Source organism: Eriocheir sinensis, chromosome 1, assembly GCF_024679095.1.
Source record: "Eriocheir sinensis breed Jianghai 21 chromosome 1, ASM2467909v1, whole genome shotgun sequence".
Taxonomy (NCBI): Eukaryota; Metazoa; Arthropoda; class Malacostraca; order Decapoda; family Varunidae; genus Eriocheir; species Eriocheir sinensis.
The window spans coordinates 36,002,042-36,018,271 of NC_066509.1; the positions used below are offsets into that span (position 1 = coordinate 36,002,042).

At 46.7% G+C, this 16,230-nt stretch overlaps 1 long non-coding RNA gene across 14 annotated transcripts; it reads right to left on the minus strand.

The window, feature by feature from the left end:
- Window positions 1-13,744: 13,744 nt before the first annotated feature.
- LOC126996065 (uncharacterized) lies at window positions 13,745-15,768 on the minus strand. 14 transcript variants are annotated; one of them, XR_007750918.1, is made up of 4 exons: window positions 15,570-15,768; window positions 15,307-15,439; window positions 15,033-15,106; window positions 13,745-14,897 (listed from the first exon to the last, which is right to left on the minus strand). It is a non-coding gene; the product is annotated as an uncharacterized LOC126996065 (long non-coding RNA). The 14 variants fall into 14 exon arrangements; XR_007750910.1 differs by having other exon boundaries at window positions 15,033-15,174; XR_007750905.1 differs by having other exon boundaries at window positions 15,033-15,242.
- Between the last annotated feature and the right edge of the window lie 462 nt (window positions 15,769-16,230).

The following is a 16,230-nucleotide window of genomic DNA, read 5'->3' on the forward strand; positions in this document are numbered from 1 at the left end:
TACTCCTCAGTCCTGACGGCAATACTGCCGTCTCATCTATCTCTAAGGCTGAACTCTTCTCTCGAACTTTTTATAAGAACTCCACTCTTCAAAATGATGTTTTCTATGCCCTCTCTGGCCTCAATCCTCAGAAGGCTTATAGACCTGATGGAGTGCCTCCTATTGTCCTTAGAAACTGTGCCACCGTGCTGTCACCCTGCCTGGTCAAACTGTTTCGCCTCTGCCTGTCAACATCTACCTTTCTTTCCTGCTGGAAGTATGCCTTCATACAGCCTGTACCTAAGAAGGGTGACCGTTCCAATCCCTCAAACTACCGTCGTATAGCTTTACTTTCTTGTCTATCTAAAGCTTTTGAATCAATCCTTAACCGGAAGATTCAAAAGCACCTTTCCACTTCTGACCTTCTATCTGATCGCCAGTATGGGTTCCGCAAGGAGCGTTCTACTGGTGATCTCCTTGCCTTCCTAACTGACTCTTGGTCATCCTCTCTTAGCCGTTTCGGTGAAACCTTTGCTATTGCGCTGGACATCTCAAAAGCTTTTGATAGGGTCTGGCACAAATCTTTGCTTTCCAAACTACACTCCTACGGTTTCTATCCCTCTCTCTGTACCTTTATCTCCAGTTTCCTTTCTGTCTGTTCTATTTCTGCTGTGGTAGACGGTCACTGTTCTTCCCCTGAACCTATTAACAGTGGTATTCCACAGGGTTCTGTCCTATCTCCCACTCTCTTTCTCTTGTTCATTGATGATCTTCTTTCCAAAATGATCTGTCCTATCCATTCTTACGCCGATGACTCCAGTCTGCATTACTCAACTTCTTTTAATAGAAGACCCACCATACATGAACTTAACGATTCAAGGCTGGAGGAAACAGAACGCTTAGCCTCAGACCTTACTATTATTTACGATTGGGGCAAGAGGAACCTGGTGTCCTTCATCGCCTCAAAAACACAGTTTTTCCACCTATCTACTCGACACAATCTTCCAAACAACTATCCACTATTCTTTGACAACACTCAGCTATCACCTTCCTCAACAGTAAACATCCTCGGTCTATTCTTAACTCAAAATCTCAACTGGAAACTTCATATCTCATCTCTTACTAAATCAGCTTCCTCGAGGCTGGGCGTTCTGTACCGTCTCCGCCAGTTCTTCTCCTCCGCACAGTTGCTATCCATTTACAGGGGCCTTGTCCGCCCTCGTATTGAGTATGCATCTCATATGTGTGTGTGTGTGGGGGGGGGGGGGGTCCACTCACACAGGTCTCCTTGACAGAATGGAGTCAAAGGCTCTTCGTCTCATCATCTCTCCTCCTCATACTGATAGTCTTTTACCTCTCAAATTCCCCCGCCATGTTGCCTCTCTTTCTATCTTCTATCGATATTTTCATGCTGACTGCTCTTCTGAACTTGCTAAATGCATGCCTCCCCTGCTCCCGCGGCCCCGCTGCACACGACTTTCTACTCATGCTCATCCCTATACTGTCCAAACCCCTTATGCAAAAGTCAACCAGCGTCTTTACTCCTTCATTCCTCACGCTGGTAAACTCTGGAACAATCTTCCTGCATCTGTATTCCTTTCTGCCTACGACTTGAACTCTTTCAAGAGGAGGGCATCAGTACACCTTTCCTCCCGAAATTGACCTCTCGTTTTGGACACGCCTTTGACCTATGTTCGGGAGCAGTGAGTAACGGGATTTTTTTTACTTTATTTACGCCCTTGAACTGTCTCCTTAACTGTAAAAAAAAAAAAAAAATGGGGGATAATGACGTCTGCTTCCTCATGTGTTGTTCGGAGGTCAGTTCTAGCCTGATCTGCTCCATTGCTCACTTCCATGGGAATTGGGTCAGATCCGATGACGACGAGTCTATATGCGCTGGACACCTTCCCTTTCTGGTTACAAATGTACTGAAAAATCAAGTAAATGAGGTGACACTTGTTTTCAGTTACTGTGAGACACACCTTTTGTGGTGACAGCGGCGTGGATAATGACAACTGATACCTTCGGGAAGCTTCTTTTCCTGGTCGCAATCTCCTGATGACTTCTTTTGTGCTCTTCTCGATATACCTGTCAATCACCAGGTAAGTGTTAGCTTGACGAAGATAAACATCAAGATGCCTCAAGAAATGTTGGATGTAATCCTCAACTGCGCATTTATATGGCCACTTTACCACCCAGAGAAAAGCACATCCATCTATCACAAATGTATTTGAAGGTGTCAATGGACGGGGTGGCATTTCTACCTGAAGTTTTGACTTCAATGAAGATTTGGAAGATGTAAGACGCATGTCGACAGTGTTCTCATCAGTATTCTATTCTATGACCTTTGCTGCTGTGTGCGCTGCAGACGATTTGAAACAAAGTACCTCATCATTTGTTGATGTCACACCAAAGCTATGGAAAATTTTTATCAGGTTTTTGTCATGTGCGATGAGTCTTAAAGAAACAGAAGTTACAGAAACAGCAGAAAGAAGAGCTAGGAATGCTGGACTGCATTCACAAAGAGCATCATCCAGGTTGCTTCGCTTGTCAAAAGTAGATCCGTCTCGTCTCATCTCTGCTGATTCATTGGGTATTTTCTTTGCTAATTTATTAAGTGAATGATCCAGGTCCTCGTCACTTTCAGTAGCAAATATTTTGAATTTAATAGATGCTTGGTTACGGAAGATCAGTATGTTTGCTATTCCATTGCCAGATAACACCAACAGCTCGGGTAAAGTATCTGACAATCGCAATGTTAATGTTCTGCGTGAAAGTTTAGATCCCCCATAATACTGATAGAGCTCATAAATTTCAACTGAATTCCAGACTAGTTTGCGGTCATTCAACATTGTGTCAACAGCCGTCTGGAAGGCAGAATCTTGTGATTCAAACGTTTCTACTGCTACTGGTTTGTTGCACTTGAAGGATGAAAAAGTCCTTATGATACTGGCCATCGATTGCATGAAGGTCGCTTGTAGCTTGCAGTACTCTAAATCCAACGTCTTCTGCACATATGTCATTCCGTTCACTACATATCTCAAGGATAGTTTCTATGACTGTCTTCTGTGACTTACCCGATCTGCAGTTCTACAAAAGACAACCCTTCACCATCTGTCTGATGTCGTGGATCAAATGGAAGACATTTCTCTCCACAGAAGATACAGTGCTCTCTAAAATTAAAGCAGCGTTCGGTGACACTTCTGCATCGCTTCGTCACAGGTTCAGCACTTGTTGGTGCAGGTTCTATCCCTTGAGGCTTTGAAGACCGTTTAATATGATGTCTTGAGCTGCAGGTAGGGATGCAATTTTAGAGGCATCTGTAGGTTGTAGACCTAGATTCATCACTGGGAAAATGTTTATGCAGTCCATCATTGCGGTGAATGCTCGACTTTCCAAGACGTTATACGCCCACAGTACAAAAGCCGCCACCACTATTCCGACTACAACCGTTTGTATAGTTCTTCAAAAAGCAGTCCTCGTCATTCATCTTCAATAAAACTCCTCTAAAAAAAAGGAAAGCAAGCATTATGTACATATATGTATGTATTAGCACTTTATTCATAATTATTAGTGACCAAACCATAGACATTCGCCAATAGTCCAGTGTAAAATGCAATTTTTAGCGAATTCGGTGTTGAAATACATACATTTATTGCTTCCAGATGAATTCCTTGATCCCCAAAATCTATGGTTTGACACCAAAATCAAGCCTCTACATGAAATATTAAGAAAGTTATGGTGAAAAACAGAATTTTCATAGCTGCAAAGCGGCCATCTTGGATTTCGTCCATAAAAAAAATTACAATCATGCCAGCTTGGCATGCGGCTGATTTCTGATAAGTAGACCCTAATACAACATAAAATGCAATAAAACATTGTAAAGGTCAGCGCCCGACCTTCCTTGGGTTCACACGTGACTTTGCCCCGCTGCTGTGTGGTGCCAACTCGCTCTTTCCTCTGTTTTCCTCTGCTTTCGCGGTGGGAGGCGTTCTGTGCTTCTGTGAACTGCTGCTGTACTGGAGGACTACAAAACCAGGAGGATTACCCTGCCTTCTACTACAGACCGCTAAGTGTTCTGATTTAGTATTTACTTAGTTAGATAGTGATCCACAGTTACTCCTAGGACAAGTGTATTAAGCTTCCCACATCTACACTAAATTCAACATTCTTTCACGCCAACCCAATGCTACACGGTTTTATATTGCTTTTGTGTTTTTTATATTGCTTTTGTGTTTTCTTCTTCTATTATTAGGATACTTTACTGTGCTGTGATAATAGGACTACGTGAATAAGGCGCGCCAAGCTACGTTAATTTCTAAGTCCACACAAAACACTAGATAATCCACTTTCCGCGCAAACCTAGTGAACACAGTTATTATCTTCTTTACATAAGTGATTTCTCAGTATATTAATATTGGCCTATGTTTTGTCTTGGTGAGTAGAAATAACCGCGCCTTTTTACCCGAGACACACCCTTTTCCCCGGGGAATTGACCTGACTGCGACCTCACAGCAGCTGTTGGTTTGTTTTCCTAGATACACATTTTTGACCTGACGACCTCACCGCAGCTGCGTACTTTGTTATCGTCTTAACGCGCCTAATTGTTTCCGTCTTGCCTCGCCCATATCTTCACCATGACGTCCCTCAAGCGTTGTTCTGGGTGTGGCCTTCGCATGGCCAAGCAGTACTTTCTTTCCAAGGACGTTTGTAGGTTCTGCGTTAAGACTCAGAAGGATGATCAGAGGATCATAGAGTTAGAGAATAGGGTTACGACTCTCGCCGCCCAGGTACACTTACTGGTTAGTGCAGCAGCAACAAGCCCCGCCTCCTCCTCCTCCCCTTCCTCTTCCTCTTCTTCCTCGTCCTCCTCCCCTCTAGTATTGTCTTCACCCACACAAAAGCCCCTCCCATCCTCCTCCTCCTCCTCCTCGACCATCTCCGATCTCCCCGCTTCCCACCCCTCCTTCTCCTCTTCTTCCTCCTCTTCCTCCTCCTCCTCCTCGCCTTCCTCTTCCGTCCCCCCTCTCCCCTCTCCCCGCCCACCCTCCTCCTCCTCCTCCTCTCCCTCTTTCTCCTCCTTGTCCTCCGCCTCTTCGCTCGTCCCTCCCTCCCACACCTGTCCTTCACCTTCCCCTTCCCCCTCTTCCTCCTCCCTCTCCTCGTCCGTCCCTCCCTCCCCCACCTCACTCTCCCTTTCACCTACTCCTCCTTCCTCCTCCCCCTCCCCCTCCTCCTCCTCCGCCTCCAATTCCTCGCCTTCATCTTCCGTGCCCACTCTCCCATCTTCACGCCCACTCTCCTCCTCCTCCTCCTCCTCTCCCTCTTTCTCCTCCTTGTCCTCCGCCTCCTCGCTCGTCCCTCCCTCCAACACCTGTCCCTTACCTTCCCTTTCCCCCTCTTCCTCCTCCCTCTCCTCGTCCGTTCCTCCCTCCACCACCTCACCCTCCCTTTCTCCTTCTTCCTCTTCCTCCTCCTCCTCCCCCTTTCCACCTTCCACCTCTTCCACAATTTCTCCTCGTTCTTCACAGCAGGTCCCTCCCCTCCTTCCCGCTCTCCCTCCCCCTTCACCCACCCCTCCTGGCCCCCCTTCCGACCGTCGGGTTCTTATTGTTGGTGATAGTCAGGTTCATTATGTTGACAGGTATTTTTGCTCCAAGGATAAGAACAGGACGAGGGTGTATTTCCCAGGGGCAGGGGTGGGCCATATATCAGACAGGATTGAGGCGTGTATGGCAAGCGAGGGATCGAACCCCATTGTCTTTCTCAGCTGTGGCGGAAACGACGTTTCTCGTGTGCCAAGCGAGGACCTTCTCAGGCGTTTTAGAGAATTGTTAGGCAGGTTACGTGACGCTGGTGGGTCGCCAGTAGTATGTGGCGTCCTGCCAAGGAGGGGCGTTGGCGATGGATGGCTGTCCAGGGCGATAGCAGTGAACAGCAGACTTGCTGAGCACTGCGAGCGCAATGGGTGGCTGTTCGTCGACAATTGGGACCTCTTCTTTGGCAACGACGCCCTCTACGCCCGTGACGGGATACACTTGATGTTCAAGGGTGTTGAGGCTCTCTCAGACTCCCTTGAGCGAGCACTTGGTACCCTGAGGGATTTTTTAGTATAGGCGAGGGGGGGAGGAGTAATGGGAGCAATGGGAGGAGTAATGGGAGGGGACATCTAGCTCATAATATAACCAGGCAGCTTAGAAGTAATTCTAGAGGAGTAACAGAGGATGGGCTAAGAATCTTCTATACTAACAGCAGGAGCCTCAGAAACAAGATAGACTTACTAAGGGGTGAAGCTTGTTCAGAAAATTTTGACATAATAGCGATCACTGAGACATGGATAGACACTGCTAATAGAAATTTTAGATCAGAATTTGAAATAACGGGTTATCAGATGTTTCACAAAGACAGAAGGGGCAGAAAGGGAGGTGGAGTTGCGCTATATGTTAAAGACTCACTTAAATGTTTAGTTAACAACTCAGTCAAAACTAACATGGATTCAGAATCAGTTTGGGTGGACGTTTACAAAGGGAAAGAAAAACTAACTCTAGGAGTTATATACAGGCCACCTAACCTTAACAGGCAGGACACGAGTATATTACTACAGGAGATTGGCAGGGCGAGTATGAGTAGAAATGTCTGCGTAATGGGGGACTTTAATTATAGGAATATAGACTGGGAAGATCTAGTGGGTGACCTGGAAGCCGAGGACTTTCTTGAAGTTATACAAGATAATTTCCTTAAGCAGGTAGTTACTGAGCCTACCAGAGGAGATAACATATTAGACTTAGTCCTAACCAATAATGGGAACTTGCTACGTGAGTTGGAGGTGGGCGGAGAGTTAGGAAATAGTGATCACAGAATGGTTCGTTTTAGCTTAGACTGGGCGGTAACCCGCGAACCAAACCCAGTGTTAGTGCCAGATTTTAGAAGACCAAACTACGAGGGGCTTCGAAGACATCTTGAAGGGGTAAACTGGGATAATTTAGGGATTCATGAGGGCCAGAACTGCGGATTGGAGAGCCAGGAGAACCAGGTAGAAATGTCTTACAATAATTTAGTTATAGTAATAGTAGAGGGGCAAGAACAGCATATACCACAGCGAACACTTAGAAAAGAAAACAATGATCCTAAGTGGATGACTCGTGGACTAAAACACGAGATTGGGTGAAAGAAGGGATTTATCAGAAAATAAAGAATGGGGAAACACATCTCAGGGGCCGGTACGTCGAACTATCTAGATTAGTTAAGAAAAACACCAGGATAGCAAAAAAGAACTATGAGATCAAAGTAGCAAATGAGGCGAAAAGTAATCCTAAGGGCTTCTTTTAGATGTATAGAACAAAAACACGGGAGAAAATTGGACCGCTGAAAACAAACACAGGGGAGCTAGTAGAAAATTACGAGAATATGAGCACATTGTTGAACGACTACTTCCTTTCAGTATTCACACAGGAGGATCGAACGACTATACCGGAAAGAGTTCAGGTGTACGAGGGCGGGGATGGCGATAAATTGAGGGATATAATCATTACCAGGCAAGTAGTTCAGGATGAGATAGATAAGCTTAAGAAGAAGAAGTCGCCAGGTCCTGACGGGATATTTCCGAGGGTATTAAAGGAGTTAGGTGATATAATCAGTGACCCACTAACCGACATCTTTAAGATGTCGGTAAATACTATGTGCCGAGCCTATGGAAAGTAGCTAATGTGACGCCGATATTTAAAAAGGGGGACAGGTCAGTTGCTTCAAACTATCGCCCAATTAGCTTAACATCGGTTTTAGGGAAGATGCTGGAGTCCATAATAGCCAGGAACATTCGGGAGCATTTAGAGAAACATAGCTTAATTCACGACTCGCAGCATGGGTTCACAAAAGGTAGGTCATGCCTCACCAATCTCTTGTCCTTCTACAATAAAGTATTTGAGGCGGTTGACAGAGATGAAAATTATGATGTAATCTATCTTGATTTTAGTAAAGCGTTTGACAAAGTTCCTCACCAACGACTGTTGCTTAAATTACAGGCTCACGGAGTAGAGGTAAAGTTTTGAACTGGGTCAAGGCGTGGCTTAGCAATAGGAAGCAAAGAGTGCAAATCAATGGTAAAAGATCTGACTGGGGATGTGTTACGAGTGGGGTCCCACAAGGTTCGGTATTAGGTCCACTTTTGTTTATTATTTATATCAATGACTTAGACACAGGAATTAGTAGTGATGTTAGTAAATTTGCAGATGATACCAAGATCGGTAGAGTAATTGAGTCGGATCAGGACGCTAGTATTCTCCAAGGTGAACTCAACAGATTATATGACTGGGCAGATAAATGGCAGATGGAGTTCAATGTAGGGAAGTGCAGTATTCTGAGTGTAGGTAGGAACAACCCCTCACATAACTATTGCTTAAATGACACTCCCATAAGTAGGTCTGGGTGCGAGAGGATTTATGGGTATTAGTGAGCTCTGATCTCCGTCCAAGGGCACAATGCATTCAAGCTAGAAATCGAGCTAATAGGGTACTGGGATTTATTTCAAGGAGCGTAAGCAACAGAAGCCCCAACGTCTTCCTCAAACTATATTTAGCATTAGTTAGACCTCATCTTGACTATGCGGTTCAGTTCTGGTCACCCTACTATAGAATGGATATCAAAATGTTAGAATCGGTGCAGAGGAGGATGACTAAGATGATTCAGGGGTTGAGAAACTTGCCATACGAGGAAAGACTCAAACAGTTAAACTTGCATTCTCTAGAAAGGCGAAGGGTGCGTGGAGACATGATCGAGGTTTATAAATGGATGAAGGGCTTAATAAGGGAGACATTCATAAGGTTTTGTTGGTAAGAGAACCGGGTAGGACACGAAGTAACGGGTTTAAACTGGATAAATTCAGATTCAACAGGGACATAGGGAAAAATTGGTTTACTAACAGGGTGGTGGATGAGTGAAATAGGCTTAGCAGTCATGTGGTGAGTGCCAATACAATTGTCACATTCAAAAATAGACTAGATAAATTCATGGACAGCGATATTAGGTGGGGTTAGATACACGGGAGCTTAGGGTCAAAGGAGCTGCCTCGTACAGGCCTACCGGCCTCTTGCAGACTCCTGCGTTCTTATGTTCTTATGTTCTTAAGTCTGACGGGAGCTACCGAATGGCCATAGACTTCAGGCAACTTAACTCCATTACTGTTTTTGATGCTGAGCCCACCTGTTCCGTCGAAGGGGACTTGCACAAGTTTGCAGGAGCTACCTACTTTTCGGAGCTTGACTTGTGCAAGGCCTACTACCAGATCCCCTTGACCGACCGTGCCAAGCCTCTCACTGCTTTTTCCACACACCAAGGATTGATGGAGTTCTGTCGACTTCCCTTCGGTCTCGTCACCGCCTGCTCCACCTACATCCGCCTCATGAGGACTGTTCTCGCGGATCCGCCTAACATCTCCTTTTATTTTGATAACGTCTTCATTTACTCGTCAGATTGGCCCAGTCACCTAACAGCTCTAACATCTGTCCTTGAGCGGCTTCGTCATCACCGGCTGACGGCGAAACCATCCAAGTGTCGGTTTGGCTTCCCTTCTATCCAGTACTTGGGGTTTGTGATTGACGTGGTGCACCTTCGCCCCATGCGGGACAAGACTGAGGCCCTGAAGCAGATCAGCCCTCCTACTACCAAGAAAAGTCTTCGCAGCTTCCTGGGGATGGCTTCGTTCTACCGCTGTTTCATCCCCATGGCTGCCGAGCTCACGGGACCTCTCTCCGACCTTCCCCGGAAACCCCAACGTGAGCCGCTGCCGTGGACTGAAGACCTGTTATCACGGTTCGAACAACTGAAGGACGCCTTGCCATCGCAGCCAGTCCTACGATTACCTAACCCCGCCTTGCCTTTTGTTCTTAGGACAGACGCCTCGAACTTCGGGTTGGGAGCTGTGCTGCTGCATTACTACAAGGATACCCCCCATCCAGTCTGGTATGCCAGTCGGAAGCTGCTTGACCGGGAAAGGAGATACTTCCCCATCGAACGAGAAGCCCTTGCCATTTTGTTCGGGATCTCCAAGTTTAACTTCTACCTCAGAGGTAAAGAGTTCATTTTAGAAACAGACCATAAACCTCTGGTAGCTATATCTCCACAAGTCCAAGTGATCCAGCGACAGACTGATGAGGTGGGCCCTTCAGCTGCAGAACTACCCGTTCCAGTTGGTTCACCTCCTAAGGGCGCAGACTTTCTGAGTCGCTCCTTAGGAGGTGAACGTTAGCCGTTCCTCTTTGTCATTTCTGGTTGCTTATTTCTTGTTGTATCGTGTTAGTTCAGTTTAATCTACCTACGGTAGATTTTTGTAAGGGGGCTTATGTGAGGGCTGAACTACCACTAACACACACACACACATGTACACTCACTCACACACACACACACACACACACACACACACACACACACACCAGTATAAGGGTTGATGCTCTTTCGATTATTCCCAGCTTGCCGCTTCACCCAGCCTGCTTTGTTCGCCGACCCGAAGCTGCTCCTGGTGGCGATGCAGTCTCATTCAGCTTCACGGTCGGCGCCCTGACTTCACGCAGCGTCGAAGCGAGCCAAGGTGGTGTGGTTGCCCGAGAGCTGAGGCAGAGCGGAACTGACCCAAGAGCGATCCTGGACCTGCGTCCCCTTTCCTCCCTCTCAACCTTGGAGCCCCGCAGTCCACTGGGCACGGCCTGCTTGCGCCTCCGTCCCACCTACCCAGTTTCGTCTCCTCGCCGAGCTGACACCGTTTGTTCGTCCTTGGCTCCCCGTCTACCTCGGCGTCATCATCTTCGGGCACTCAGGCAGCTGACATTCTGCTGAGCCCGTCCTCCTCCATCGAGTGACGTCTACGAGGCAGTGTGCGTTTCTACATCACCGCAACGGGCGTCTCTTCCCACGAGGCACCCACCACTCACAATTACCGGGTCGGGCTGCCGCTTTCCCTGGGTCCTGTCGAGGTCTACTGGAGAGTACGGGAGGTGTATTGGACTTTGTACCTCAACATGTTTACACTTCCACTTTTGGTTGTTTTGATCATATTCCTTAGAAACCTGGTGAAGGTATAATCATACTTGGACTCGATTGAAGTAGTTGCCGCCGTTCTCCTGGCTTCAATCAGTCCTATAACCATCTGAACCTCCGGGCCTTGACAGACATACTCTTAAACATATCGGCGCAAGCACACATATTTGACACGGTTTTCCTAGGAGCTTTGGGCATTTCCTTGGGTAGCTTAATAACCCTGGTGGTAGTTTGGCCCTTCCTTTGTACCAAAGAACTTAAAAAAACACTCATTAGACCCTGGTTTGTCTTCTTTTTGGCATTTGGAAATTGTTGATGTGAGGTGTGGAGGGGTCTGACAGTGCCGACCTAAGATTTCTCTGTACATGTTATAAATTGGAGCATCAGGAAGAGGTCAGTATTTACACTTTCTTGCGTTTACTTTTGGAGTTTCTATTGCTTAATAACTTAGCTCTTCTTCTGTATGTGATTGAAACAAGAGGATCAGGGCGAGGTTAATATTTGCAATTTGTACATTTTGTAATCGCCATAAGCTTGGATAATAATTTTTAGTGATGACACCCAAAAAAACAACCAATTCCTGCCTCTTAAATCTCATTAACGGATAGATTCAGATATCGACGTAATGTGCAGATAGATAAATATGAATAGATGGCTTACACACACACACACACACACACACACACACACACACACACACACACACACACACACACACACACACACACACACACACACAAAAACACGTACCCCCCCACACACACAAACACACGTACCCCCCCCACACACAAAATGACACGTACCCCCCCACACTCAAACACACGTACCCCCCATACACACACGCACGTACCCCCCCCCAAACACACACAAACACACGTACTTCCCACAAACACAAACACACGTACCCCCCACACACAAATAGAACAAGAAGAAATCACAATTTGAAGATAAGTGGTAAAAGATTATCGTCGTACGAAGCTAAACACTTCTTCAATCGAGTTGTTAATGTTTGGAACTCTCTTCCCTGTGATGTCGTTGATAGTACAACAGTTACGGCCTTCAAGAATAGATTAGACAAGTATTTTGAATCCAACCAGCAACTAAGATATTACTCATTGTCGTAATAACGTTAAGTTTTTTCGAATACTGGTGTCTTTGTCCGCTTTAATCGCCCGGTTAGTGGTAGCAGCAATGGTAGTTCTTTTCTCTTTCCTACATAAAATCCACGCAGTTTTTCCATGCTGCATGGTTCTTTTTCCTTTCCTGCCAGCTTTGGCTGGAGGGATGGGGGGGTGGGGAGGAGCCTTCACCTTTGCCTTCCTTCATCTTCCACCTTTGATTAGATAGTTAGTGTAGCTTGTCACAAACAGCCTCGTAAGGACCAGCAGTTCTGCTGTTGTTTGTTCTTACTTTGTGTTACTTTGTGTTCCTCCTCCTCCTTTTTCTCCCTCTCGCTAGCTCCCCTTTCTTGACCTCTACCTCGTCGTCTTTTTCCCTTGCTATCTTATCCTCCTCCTCCTCCTCCTCCTCACGCGTGGGTCAGTGAAATGGGTATGCCTGGGAAAGGTAAACTGCGTGTCACAATCGGTCCTGTGTCGCCGGCTGAGGGGGTCTGCTGTTACCTGCGCGGGGTCACGGGCCAAGGGGACGGAGGAACGCGCGGGGGTAATGCGTAGGTTATCGTGTGACCTTCCACCCCCCCTTCACCCCTCTTCCCACCATCATCTTTGCCTTATACAGTGTTGCGTCCTGGTGTTTTTTCTTGTGAGTGCTTCATATATTCTTTTAAATGAGGGTTTGATAGTTTTATGCGTGTGTGTGTGTGTGTGTGGGGGGGGGGAGGTGTTAGTGGTTGAATGTAGGGAAGTAAGCCAGCCATGTATTAGCACGGGTATGAAGGGGTATACAGTAAGGTTAGGTTAGGAAGGTTAGGTTAGGTTAGGTGTGGGTTTTATGGTTGAGGGAAGATTGTGTGCTGATAGCGGAGACAGTAACAGGAAGAGGCAGGCAGATGTAGAAAAAGTCACCCAACCAGCCAGGTATTAGTATGGGTGTGAAGGGAGTTTACAGGAAGGTTAGGATAGGTTAGGTGTGGGTTTTATGGGGGAGGGAAGATTTGTGCTTTTTAGCGGAAAGAGTAACATTAGGGGAGGCAGGCAGAGGTAGAAGGAGTCACCTAACCAGCCAGGTATTAGCACAGGTGTGAAGGGGATATACAGGAAGGTTAGGTTAGGTTAGGTGTGGGTTTTATGGGGGAGCGTAGATTGTGTGCTGATAGCGGAGACAGTAGCAGGAGGGGAGGCAGGCAGAGGTAGAAGAGTCACCCAACCAGTCAGGTATTAGTACAGGTGTGAATGGGGTTTAAGGGCAATATTCTTAAACGTAAAAGAACATAAGAACGTCAGGAGTCTGCAAGAGGCCGGTTGGTTTATACAAGGCAGCTCCTGTAAGTCTAATCCCACCTTACCTCACTATCCATGTTAGATCGTTAAGTGGTTTGTTTGTTTGTTTGTTAATGGGTAGTCAAACAGCTGTATTACCGTCAGTTAGGTAGGTTAGTTAAATAGATAGTTTGATAGTTAGTTAAGCAGTTAGAGTCAGTTAGTTAATTTTACTATATTCTGTATTTATTTATTTATTTATTTATATTATTATTTTTTTTCTTTTTCCTTTTCTTTTTTTCTTTTCTTTTTTCTATTTGTTTTCTTTTTCTTTTCTTTTTCTTTCTTTTTTCCTTTGTGTTTTCTCGGTGTTGGTTTTCTTTTTTGATGTTCTTTTTTGGTGTTCTTTTTTCCTATCATCCTTTTGTCGATGTTCGTTGGTCTGGGTGAGCCGCTTTCCTCCCAGAAGAGACCCACCCATAATTTTGGAGATGTTGTAAGGACCAAAAGGTGGATGATGTTTGTTTTATTTCATTTTCTTGATGTCGTGTTTTTCGTTCTTTTTATTGCTTTAGTTTTCCTTTTCGATGTTTTCCTGTTCTTTTTCTTTTACTTCTTATTGATGCTTTTTGATGTTCTTTTTTCCTATCATCCTCTTGTTGATGTTCCTTGGTCTGGATGAGCCGCTTTCCTCCCAGAAGAGACCCATCCATAATTTTGGTGATGTTGTTTGGGACCGAAAGGTGGATGATGCTTCTTTGTATTTCTCTTTTCTTGATGTTGTTCATTTATTTCTGTTGCTTTTCTTTTTCGATGTTTTTTCTGATCTTTTTCCATTTTTTTGGTGTTCTTTTCTATATCATCCCTTGTTGATGTTCTTTGGTCTGGGTGAGCCGCTTTCTCCCCAGAAGAGACCCACCCATAATTTTGGTGATGTTAGTCAGGGCCGGAAGGTGGATGATGTTTGTTATATTTTTCTTTCCTTGATGTGTTTTTCTTTGTTTTTTTTTTATTTCATTTATTCATATCATCCTTTGGTTGATGTTCTTTGGTCTGGATGAGCCGCTTTCTCCCCAGAAGAGACCCATCCATAATTTTGGCGATGTTAGGGCCTAAAGGTGGATGATCTTTTTGTTTCTTGATGTTTCGTTTCTGTATTTTCCATTTTTCTGGTGTTCCTTTTTATTTTCCTTTTCTTTGGTGTTCCCATCGCGTGGATTGTCTACGACAGTATAACGAGCACCACAAACCCGGGTTTGTTTAGAGTTTGCTCTCCTAGGCAGATTGCCTACCACGGCTGACGACCTCCACCTGCCCGGGTTTATTGTTCGGAGTTTGCTCTCCTAGGCAGATTGCCTACCACGGCTGACGACCTCCACCTGGCCGGGTTTATTGTTCGGAGTTTGCTCTCCTAGGCAGATTGCCTACCACGGCTGACGACCTCCACCTGGCCGGGTTTATTGTTCGGAGTTTGCTCTCCTAGGCAGATTGCCTACCACGGCTGACGACCTCCACCTGGCCGGGTTTATTGTTCGAGTTTGCTCTCCTAGGCAGATTGCCTACCACCGCTTACGACCTCCACCTGGCAGGGTTTATTGTTATGAGTTTGCTCTCCTAGGCAGATTGCCTACCACGGCTGACGACCTCCACCTGGCCGGGTTTATTGTTCGGAGTTTGCTCTCCTAGGTGAACTGCCTACCACGGCTGACGACCTCCACCTGGCCGGGTTTATTGTTCGGAGTTTGCTCTCCTAGGTGAACTGCCTACCACGGCTGACGACCTCCACCTGGCCGGGTTTATTGTTCGGAGTTTGCTCTCCTAGGTGAACTGCCTACCACGGCTGACGACCTCCACCTGGCCGGGTTTATTGTTCGGAGTTTGCTCTCCTAGGTGAACTGCTCACGCTAACGAGCTCCACCTGCCCGGGTTTATTGTTCGGAGTTTGCTCTCCTAGGTGAACTGCCTACCACGGCTAACGAGCTCCACCTGCCCGGGTTTGTTTAGAGTTTGCTCTCCTAGGTGAACTGCCTACCACGGCTAACGACCTCCACCTGCCCGGGTTTGTTTAGAGTTTGCTCTCCTAGGTGAACTGCTCACGGCTAACGAGCTCCACCTGCCCGGGTTTGTTGTTCGGAGTTTGCTCTCCTAGGTGAATTGCCTACCACGGCTAACGAGCCCCACCTGCCCGGGTTTGTTTAGAGTTTGCTCTCCTAGGTGAACTGCCTACCACGGCTAACGACCTCCACCTGCCCGGGTTTGTTTAGAGTTTGCTCTCCTAGGTGAATTGCCTACCACGGCTAACGACCTCCACCTGCCCGGGTTTGTTTAGAGTTTGCTCTCCTAGGTGAATTGCCTACCACGGCTAACGACCTCCACCTGCCCGGGTTTTTTGTTCGGTGTTTGCTCTCCTAGGTGAACTGCCTACCACGGCTAACGAGCCTCACCTGCCCGGGTTTGTTTAGAGTTTGCTCTCCTAGGTGAATTGCCTCCCACGGCTAACGACCTCCACCTGCCCGGGTTTGTATAGAGTTTGCTCTCCTAGGTGAATTGCCTCCCACGGCTAACGAGCCTCACCTGCTCGGGTTTGTTTAGAGTTTGCTCTCCTAGGCAGATTGCCTACCACGGCTAACGAGCTCCACCTGCCCGGGTTTGTTTAGAGTTTGCTCTCCTAGGCAGATTGCCTACCACGGCTAACGAGCTCCACCTGCCCGGGTTTGTAACCGGAAGATCTCCGGCACCTCCGTCGGGGCCCCGAGGGACGCCGAGGAGCCCTGCCTGGAGCCCTCCAGTCCTGCCATGCTCGCCAGGGAGACCTTGGGCTCGCTGGCGCTCCACCCCCCCG